The 10,252-nt window shown below is 35.8% G+C and overlaps 1 pseudogene; it reads left to right on the forward strand.

Annotated features, from left to right (window-relative positions):
- The first annotated feature begins 1,549 nt into the window (after positions 1–1,549).
- On the forward strand, positions 1,550–6,056 carry LOC111389884 (annotated as a pseudogene).
- Positions 6,057–10,252: the final 4,196 nt, after the last annotated feature.

Raw genomic sequence — 10,252 nt, forward strand, 5'->3', positions numbered from 1 at the left:
TTTTGGTCAACTTCAAAACATTAATCCTGACTCCATAAAAGTCCATTTGAGACTCTAAAAGTATTTCTGTGTTCCTCATTGAGTTGTCTTAATATGAGCACTAGAATCACTCAATTTGGATATCTATATCCTGAGATATGAATTTTCAAACGTTGAAGGGTCAATCTGAAATTTCTGTGCAATACCTCACTGTTTTCAGTAAAACGCCCATATCATATGATCTTGGAAATTTTTCATATTTTAACCTAGAAAACTACTTGAAAATATCTTTCTAATGTCATAAATTTCATAAAAAACGGAGTTGGGATGAATTTTATAAAAATAGTCGAACTTGCTGCCCCAACTAACCGTGGCAGTGCCGAGTCCGTATATGTAAAGTATAATTTCATGTCGACATGCACTTCTACCGACCTTTAAATTTTATGAGAGATATTTTAACAAATTGAAAATAATTTTCTAACATGTAATACTTCTATTTAAGAGTATTTACATGTACCAAAGGCAGAAGCTATTATCTTTAGTATGTGACCCTCGAAGCTTAAGTTCGGGGCGTCACAGAGTGGTATCAGAGCAGTTATGCTTTTTTGTAGACTATATTTAAAAAAAAAAAGGGTTACTGTCCTTCATCATCGAGCAAGCTAGCAACTGACTTTCAACTGACGATCAAGGTAAAAACTTCTTTTTAAAGTTTATGAGTTTTCTTATACAATGAACTACTATATCTATGGCTGGATATAGGAATAATTTGAATCAAGTCATGGTTGAGATTATGAAGTCATAACCACTTATATCTAAATATTTATTAGAGCCTTGTAGAGTAACATAATCAATTTTTGTTCTAGTTATGGCACGAACGGTAAGAACTCCCACAAGGATAGATGCCTGTGGTTTGGCGAAGAAGCGGGACATATTATTGGCATTTTAATATAATTATTGTATGCATATGCTCCATAGCCTCGAACGGCATCTTGATCTGCTAGACTGTATTATTGAGATGCTATGGGAGATACACCAGAGATTAAGTGATAAGGTGAAGATACAGAGGTTATATGAAACTGTTCCAGAACCTTGGGCCTCAGTCATAAATGAGATCGTACTATGGTCTGACGATGACCTTTCATATGAGGACCTTACATATTTAATTTGAGAAAGTTATGAAACTAGCCGCGATTTACAGCGAAACTTTAAGAAGACTATAACCTTATCCATGAATGCTAGCTTACGAGCTACCAATTCTAGGCTAGATAAGGGACCATTGGCTAAGTGCTTTTTCGAGAGTTCTAGATGAAAGTTTTCATGTACCATTACCAGATAGTTCGAAGCAAAGCATGTTAGAGGAAGACCCAGATGAAAACCCCGGTGAGGATCCAGAAAAAATAGAAGATTAGACACCATCTTATCTAGCTATCTTTGTTTTTGGAATAGAATAGGATGTAATACGTACGTCTACTTTTGAATGTATGTACCGTACCTCAATATAGCTTTTTTAAAAGTTAGCATTACATTTTGAAATACTTCTAACTGGAGGAATATCTTTCATTCAAAGGAAATGCCTCCAAAGGGCAACCACGATAGTGCACCGAAGTCCAATATGAACATAGGCGAAGGCAATACTAATGTCAGTTCTAGTGGTGGCGAAATTAATGTAGCACGAGAACTGTTGGCCGTAATGTGGGAATTAGGACAACAACAATAGGCACCACCTTTAACTGGACAATGAACACTAGATCAACAAGTACCAATTGATCATCAAGAGCCCAACCAACCAGCTATTCAACCTCAAATACTACCTAACCCGAGGGATCGAACTGCAATGATAGCGCAGTTTCGTAAAATGAACCCTCCATCATTCGAGGGGAGTATGGATCCCTTAGCAGTTGAAGACTAGTTACGAGAACTAGAATGTATCTTTAAATTTATAAGATGTGAAGATGTTGAAAAGGTAACATTTTCAGTGTTTACGTTAAAGAAGGGGGCTAGCCATTGGTGGGACATGACTACCAGGTCATTAACACCTACTGAAGAATAGGCTATAACTTGGGAGAGGTTTAAGGAACTTGTAGAAGAAAAATTTTTCCCTGCAGCTGTAAAAGATCAAAAAGAGATGGAGTTCCTCAGACTCCAACAGAGAACCATGACCCTCGTGGAATATGAACGCAAATTTGAGGAATTATCAAGGTTTGCTCCACATCTAGTGAATACGGAGGAAAAGCAGGCTAGAAGGTTCGAGCGTGGGCTTCAAACTTATATTAGTGATATAGTGTCAGATCTCGAGCTAAACACTTATCGAGAAGTCCTGAAGCGAGCGCAGACTATTTCTTATCAAAGAACTCAAAACGTTGGAAATTCTTACCAAGTTTAAAATTTCTCAGGTAAGAGGAAGTGGAACTTGGATAGACAGAATAACGGTAAAGGAAAAGGAAATAATGCACCAAAGAAAGGAAAGAAGGAGATAGTAGGAGTTGGTGGTGATAAGCGTTGTCCTAAGTGCAATAGACCTCATAAAGGAGAATGTCTATTAGGAAAAAATGTTTGTTTCAAGTGTGGAAAATCAGGACATTTTGCTAAAAAATGCCCCCAAAATCAGACACAAAAGGCTGGAGATGATAAGAAAGGAAAAGCAAGAGTTTTCTCTTTATCCAGGCAAGAAGCAGAGCGAGACCCTAATGTCCTCACAGGTATCGTCTCTATTTCCAATATGCCTGCATTTGTACTTATAGATTCTCGAGCTACACATTCGTTCATTTCTTCTTCGTTTATTGCAAAGTCTAAAGTAAAATGTGAATTCCTTCCGTATGCCTTAGAAATCTCCCTTCCATTTGGAAAGATACTTGTGGCTGACCAAATAGCTAGAAATCTTAAGATGAGAATTGATGGTAGAGGTATAGCGGTAGATCTAATTCTGTTAACGATGAAAGACTTTGATGTTATCCTTGATATGGATTGGTTATCTAAAAACTATGCAACTATTCATTGTATTGAGAGAATGGTGATTTTTCGAAGATCGGGCGAGAAAGAGTTTCGCTTTGTGGGAACTAAGGCAAATACCTTATCTCCTGTAGTGTCAACAACTCAGGTTGAAAGGACGCCAAAAAAGGAATTAGGTCAAAGATTTCTAGTATCGATGACCAATATTAAACAAGATAAGTTGTCAGCTGAGGATGTTCGAATAGTTCAACAATATAAAGATGTTTTTCCAGAAGATCTTCTAGGTGTACCACCAGACAGGCAAGTAGAGTTTACCATCGACTTAGTACCAGGAGTAGCACCTATTTCAAAGGCTCCAAATCATATGGCATAGTTGAAACTGCAAGAGTTGAAGGTACAGTTGAAGGAGCTTCTTGATAAGGGTTTCATTAGACCAAGTATATCACCTTGGGGTGCACCTGTTTTATTTGTGAAAAAGAAAGATGGAACAATGAGGTTGTGCATTGACTATCAAGAATTGAATCGCCTCACTATCAAAAACAAATATCCACTTCCAAGAATAGAAGATTTGTTTGACCAGCTTAAGGGGGCTACAGTATTTTCAAAGATCAATTTAAGATCAGGATATCATCAATTGAAAATTAAGTCAGATGATATCCCTAAGACGGCTTTTAGGACGAGTTATGGTCATTATGAATTTTTGATGATGCCTTTTGGATTAACTAATGCCCTGGCAGTATTTATGGATCTAATGAACAGAGTATTCCATGAATACTTAGATCAATTTGTTATAGTTTTCATTGATGACATCTTAATCTATTCGAAGATTAATAAGGAACACGAGAAACATCTCCCGATTGTCTTGGAAACTCTAAGAAAAGAGAAGCTTTATGCCAAATTCAAAAAATGTGAATTTTGGTTGGATAAAATAAGTTTTCTGGGGCACGTAATCACAGCACAAGGAATTGAAGTAGACCTAACCAAAGTGAAAGCAGTAAATAATTGGGTAAGACCAACCAATGCTAAAGAGATATGTAGCTTCTTGGGATTGGCTAGTTACTACAGAAGATTTATCGAGGGATTTTCTAAAATAGCAGGACCATTGACCCAGTTGACTCGAAAAGGGATAAAGTTTCAATGGACAGAGAAATGTGAGCAGAGCTTCCAAGAGCTGAAACGAAGATTAGTCACAGCTCCAGTGTTAACAATACCTGACGAACCAGAAGGATTCATTATATACAGTCATGCTTCAAAACAGGGCATATGATGTGTTTTGATGTAGAAAGAAAAGGTGATAGCCTACGCTTCCAGACAATTGAAACAATATGAACAAAACTACCCAACCCATGATCTAGAATTGGCTGCGGTGGTTCATGCCCTCAAGATATGGTGTCATTACTTATATGGAAATATAAGTGTGACATTTATACTGATCATAAGAGTTTGAAGTACTTTTTCACCCAAAAGGAATTAAATATGAGGCAGAGGAGATGGCTAGAGCTAGTAAAGGATTATGATTGCACTATCCTTTACCATCTTGGTAAAGCTAATGTAGTAGCCGATGCTCTTAGCAGAAAGGTGGTTGGACAATTAGCAGTACTAATCACTATGCAGGACCAGTTGTTAAAGGATTTTGAAAACTTACATCTAGAAGTAATTATTCCACCAACCCAAACTATCACCAGGATAGCGGCTCTAACGATTCGACCAACGCTTAGAGATCGAATAAGAGTAGCACAGGATGGTGACTCTTTCCTGTAAAAGATCAAATCCGAAGTTGGTACTAGCAAGCAAAAGGATTTTGAATTAGACAGTGATAAAGCCTTACTCTTTAAGAGAAGGTTGTGTGTGCCGAAAGATGAGGGATTGAGGAAAGAAATTCTTGAAGAAGCACACTTAACTCCATATACTGCCCATCCAGGAGGTACAAAAATGTATCGTGATCTAAGGAGTATGTTTTGGTGGAGAAATATGAAACGGTGCATAGGTCTTTTTGTCAGGAGGTGCATGATTTGTCAACAAGTGAAAGCTGAACATCAAAGGCCATCTGGATTGTTGGAACCATTAACAATTCCACAATGGAAATGGGAGCATATAACTATGGATTTTGTTATGGGTTTTCCAAAATCAGCTAAGGGAAATGATGCTATATGGGTTATAGTGGATCAGTTAACAAAGTCAGCTCATTTCCTACCAGTAATAATGAATTTTAGTATGGATCAATATACATGATTATACATCAAAAAGGTCATCCGTTTGCATGGAATCCCATCCTCAATTGTATCGGATAGAGATCCAAGATTTACCTCAAAATTTTGGAAAAGTTTGCAAGGAGCCATGGGAACCAAGTTAAACTTCAGCACAGCTTTTCATCCTCAAAGCGCTGGACAATTGGAGAGGACTATACAGACTCTGGAGGATATGCTGCGTGCCTATGTCCTTGATTTAGGAGGCAGTTGGGAAAGTTATGTACCATTGGTAGAGTTTTCCTACAATAATAGTTATCAAGCTACAATAAGATGGCACCTTACGAAGCTCTCTATGGAAGGAGATGTAGAGCTCCTCTTTATTGGGATGAAGTAGGTGAACGAAGAGTTTTAGGACTCGAAATAATTGAGGAAACTAGTCGAGCAGTTGATAAAATAAGAGCTAGAATCAAGGTAGCCCAGGACCGATAAAAAAGTTATGCTGATAAAAGGAGAAAAGATTTGTCATTTAATGTGGGTGATAGGGTTTTCTTAAAAGTGGCACCGATGAAGGGAGTTCTTCGCTTTGGAAAGAAGGGAAAACTTCGAGCAAGGTTTGTAGGTCCTTTTGAAATTTTGCAAAAAGTTGGAAATGTAGCCTATAAAATTGCTCTACCACTAGATTTGTTAGCAATTCATGATGTGTTCCACGTGTCAATGCTTCGACAATATGTGCCAGATCAAAGTCATATAGTTAATTATCAACCATTGGATATCAAACAAAACATGACTTATGAGGAAAAACCAGTAGCAATATTGGATCGCAGAATCCAACAACTGAGGACAAAGGAAATTCCGTTAGTGAGAGTTCAATGGAGAAACCATAATGTCGAAAAGTCAACTTGGGAAAGAGAAGAGGAAATCAAGATCAAGTATCCAGAACTTTTCAACTAAGTTCAAGGTAATTTCGAGGACGAAATTTTTTAAGGGAGGAAGGATGTAATACTCCAAATTTTGTGCTCATTTAATTTTTAAGATAGCAATTTAACTTTTGAAAATTTATTATGGCCAAAATTATTTATGGTTGCCAAATTTTGCATTGGTTGATTTATTAAAAAATTTTCCAAATAATTTGTTAATTAGGGGTTTGGGATAAATGTCCATTTTACACCTAATTACCAAGGTAAACATTTTTTTTCTTCTCTTGGCCATGAGTGGGGTGGCTAAGGCAATGCATGAATTGTTTAAATTTAAGCATGAAGTGGCTAAGGCATGCATGAGGTGTTTTAACTTAAGCATGTGGTGGCTAAAGGCATGAATAGGTATTTAATTGAAGTTAAGATTTTCTTTCATGCTGCCCACGTGTAGAATTGGTTGAAGAATCACCTTAATTAATCATTTTTTTTCTTACCTATAAATAGTAATGTTGCTGCCATTTATTTCCTTGCAAGAAAAATCAGAATATCACTTGTTTTAAAGGGCAGTTGACGTGAGAAAGAAAGGATAAAGTCTAGCATTCTCAATTCATCCTTCAACCAAGATTTCTTCAAGTTTTATTGTAAGATATATTCTATGCTTAAGTGGTAGGATTTCATGGTAATATTTATGCTTAAGTTATGCATGAAAACCAAAATATGAAAGACGTGGACAAGTCCACAAAGTTAGATATCTATTTATGCCTTAGGACAAGTTCGAAGGGCACCGGCATGCCGGAATGTGCAAGTATGTGTTTGAATGCTTTCTTTTGTGTAGTATTAACATGTTAAATCCAAGCATGGTATCTTACTGAGTATTCTTTATACTCATAGTATTTCATATTAAATTTTCAAATTCATAATTGTGGAGTTGGTGAAAGTCAGTCGGTAAAATCGATGATGGATCAAGGATAAAATTATTTTACATCGAAGTTTTTGTTTTGTATGTTTTGTTTGACTGCTTTCCATATGTTTTGCTTTTGTTATTATATAAAAACATGTATAAGATATGATGTAATATGGTACTGGAAGTAAATTATGTAATTATATGTATCATGTTATATTAAGAGACATTTTTTTTATTTATTTTTTTTACTTTTCCTTGCAAGTGATAAAAGGGCAGAAATGGGACACTTTTTGGGTCAACTTCAAAATATTATTTCTGACTCCATAAACGTCCATTTGAGACTCTAAAAATATTTCTGTGTTCCTATTGAGTTGTCTTAATATGGGCACTAGAATCACTTAATTTGGATATCTATAGCCTGAGATATGAGTTTTCAAACATTGAAGAGTCAATCTGAAATTTCTATGCAATACCTCACTGTTTTCAGTAAAACGCTGATATCATATGATCTTGGAAATTTTTCATATTTTAATGTCAACATGCACTTCTACCGACCTTTAAATTTTATGAGAGATATTTTACCAAATTGAAAATAAGTTTCTAACATGTAACACTTCTATTTAAGAGTATTTACATGTACCAAAGGCAGAAGCTATTATGTTTAGTATGTGACCCTCAAAGCTTAAGTTCGGGGCGTCACATAAACTGCCTAGCAGGGTAATGTCACGTGATAAAGTGTAAACTAAAGTGTACATATAGCAAGGTTCATATCGATTGAATTTTACTATTTGTACAGTGATTTTTGATACGTTGTTTCACGATTGCATTGTTGTCAAGTGTCAATTGGATGGGTAAACTGTTTGAAATTTCTACTGTTCAACAGGGAAATATCACGTGGCAAAGTGTAAACTAAAGTGTACATCATAGTGTACATGTAGCAAGGTTCTTACTGATTGAATTTTGCAATTTGTGCACTGATTTTTGATACGTTGTTTGACACTTGCATTGTTGTCAGGTTTTAATATGATATGAGAACTGTTTGAAAGTTAAACTATCCAATAGGGTAATGTCACGTGGCAAAGCGTAAACTAAAGTGTACACCATAAGTACATGTACCAAGATCCTTACCGACTGAACTTTGCTATTTGTAAACTAATTTTTGACACGTTGTTTGACACTTGCAATGCTATCAAGCATCAATTGGACGTGAAAACTATTGGAAAGTTAAACTGTCCAAAAGGGTAATGTCAGATGGCAAAGTATAAACTAAAGTGTACACTACAGTGTACATGTAGCAAGATTTTTACCGATTGAACTTTCCTATTTGTACACTAATTTTTGACACGGTGTTTGACACTTGCAATGTTGTCAACTGTCAATTGGATGGAAGACAGTTTGAAATTTGAAGTGTCCAACAGGGTATAGTCAAGTGGCAAAGTTTGAACTAAAATATATATGTGGCAAAGTTCATACCGATTGTAGTTTACTATTTGAACACTGATTTTTGATACGTTGTTTGACACTAGAATTGTTGTCATGTGTCAATTGGATTGGAAAATAGTTTGAAATTTATACTGTCCAACAAGGTAATGTCACGTGGCAAAATGTAAACTAAAGTGTAAACCATAGTGTACATGTAGCAAGGTTCTCACCGATTGAACTTTCCTATTTGTACACTAATTTTTGACACGATGTTTGACACTTCCAATGTTGTCAACTGTTAATTGGACGGGAAGACAGTTTGAAATTTGAACCGTCCAACAGGGTATAGTCACGTGGCAAAGTTTGAACGAAAGTATACATGTAGCAAGGTTCATACCAATTGTAGTTTGCTATTTGAACACTGATTTTTGATACGTTGTTTGACACTAGAATTGTTGTCAGGTTTCAATTGGATTGGAAAATAGTTTGAAATTTATATTGTCCAACAGGGTAATGTCACGTGGCAAAGTGTAAACTAAAGTGTACACCATAGTGTACATGTAGCAAGGTTCTTATCGATTGAACTTAGCTATTTGTACACTGATTTTTGACACATTGTTTGAAACTTGCATTGTTGTCAAGTGTCAATTGGATAAGAAAATTATTCAAAATTTACTGTCCAACAGGGTAATGTCACGTGGCAAAGTGTAAACTAAAGTGTACACCATAGTGTACATGTAGCAAGGTTCTTATCGATTGAACTTAGCTATTTGTACACTGATTTTTGACACATTGTTTGAAACTTGCATTGTTGTCAAGTGTCAATTGGATAAGAAAATTATTTAAAATTTACTGTCCAACAGGATAATGTCATGTGGCAAAGTGTAAACTAAAATGTGCACCATAGTGTACATGTAGCATGGTCCTTACCGATTGAACTTTGCTATTTGTACACTGATTTTCGACTCTTTGTTTGACACTTGCGTTATCGTCAAGCGTCAAATGGATGGAAAAATTGTTTGAAATTTAAACTGTTCGATAGGGTAATGCCACGTGGCAAAGTGTAAACTAAAGTGTACACCATAGTGTACGTATAGCAAAGTTCTTGTCGATTGAACTTTGCCATTTGTACACGAATTTTTTACACATTGTTTGACACTTGTATTGATGTCAAGTGTCTGTTTGATAGGAAAATTGTTTGAAATTTAAACTGTCCTATCGCGTAATGTCACATGATAAAGTGTGAACGAAAGTGTATCTGTAGCGAGGTTCATACTGATCGAACTTTGCTATTTGTACACTGATTTTTGACACGTTGGTTGATACTTGCATTGTTGTCAAGTGTCAATTGGATGGAAAAGCTGTTTGAAATTTATACTATCCAACAGGTTAATGACACATGGCAAAGAGTAAACTAAAGTGTGTACACCACAATGTAAATGTAGTAAGATTCTTACCGATTGAACTTAGTTATTTGTACACTGATTTTTGACACACTGTTTGATGCTTACATTGTTGTCAAGTGTCAATTGGATAAGAAAACCGTTTGAAATTTATGCTGTCCAGCAGGGTAATGTCACGTGGCAAAATGTAAATAAAGTGTGCACACCATCGTGTACATGTAGCAATGTTCTTATCGATTGAACTTTGCTATTTGTACACTAATTTTTTACACATTGTTTGACAATTGCATTGTTGTCAAGTGTCAATTGGATGGGAAAACCATTTGAAATTAAACTGTCCAATAGGGTTATGTCACGTGGCAAAGTGTAAACTAACGTGTACACCATAGTATACATGTAGCAAGGTCCTTACCGACTGAACTTTGATATGTGTAAACTGAATTTTGACAGGTTGTTTAACACTTGCATTGTTGTCAAGTGTCAATTGGATAA

Source organism: Olea europaea, unplaced genomic scaffold, assembly GCF_002742605.1.
Source record: "Olea europaea var. sylvestris unplaced genomic scaffold, O_europaea_v1 scaffold63, whole genome shotgun sequence".
NCBI lineage: Eukaryota > Viridiplantae > Streptophyta > Magnoliopsida > Lamiales > Oleaceae > Olea > Olea europaea.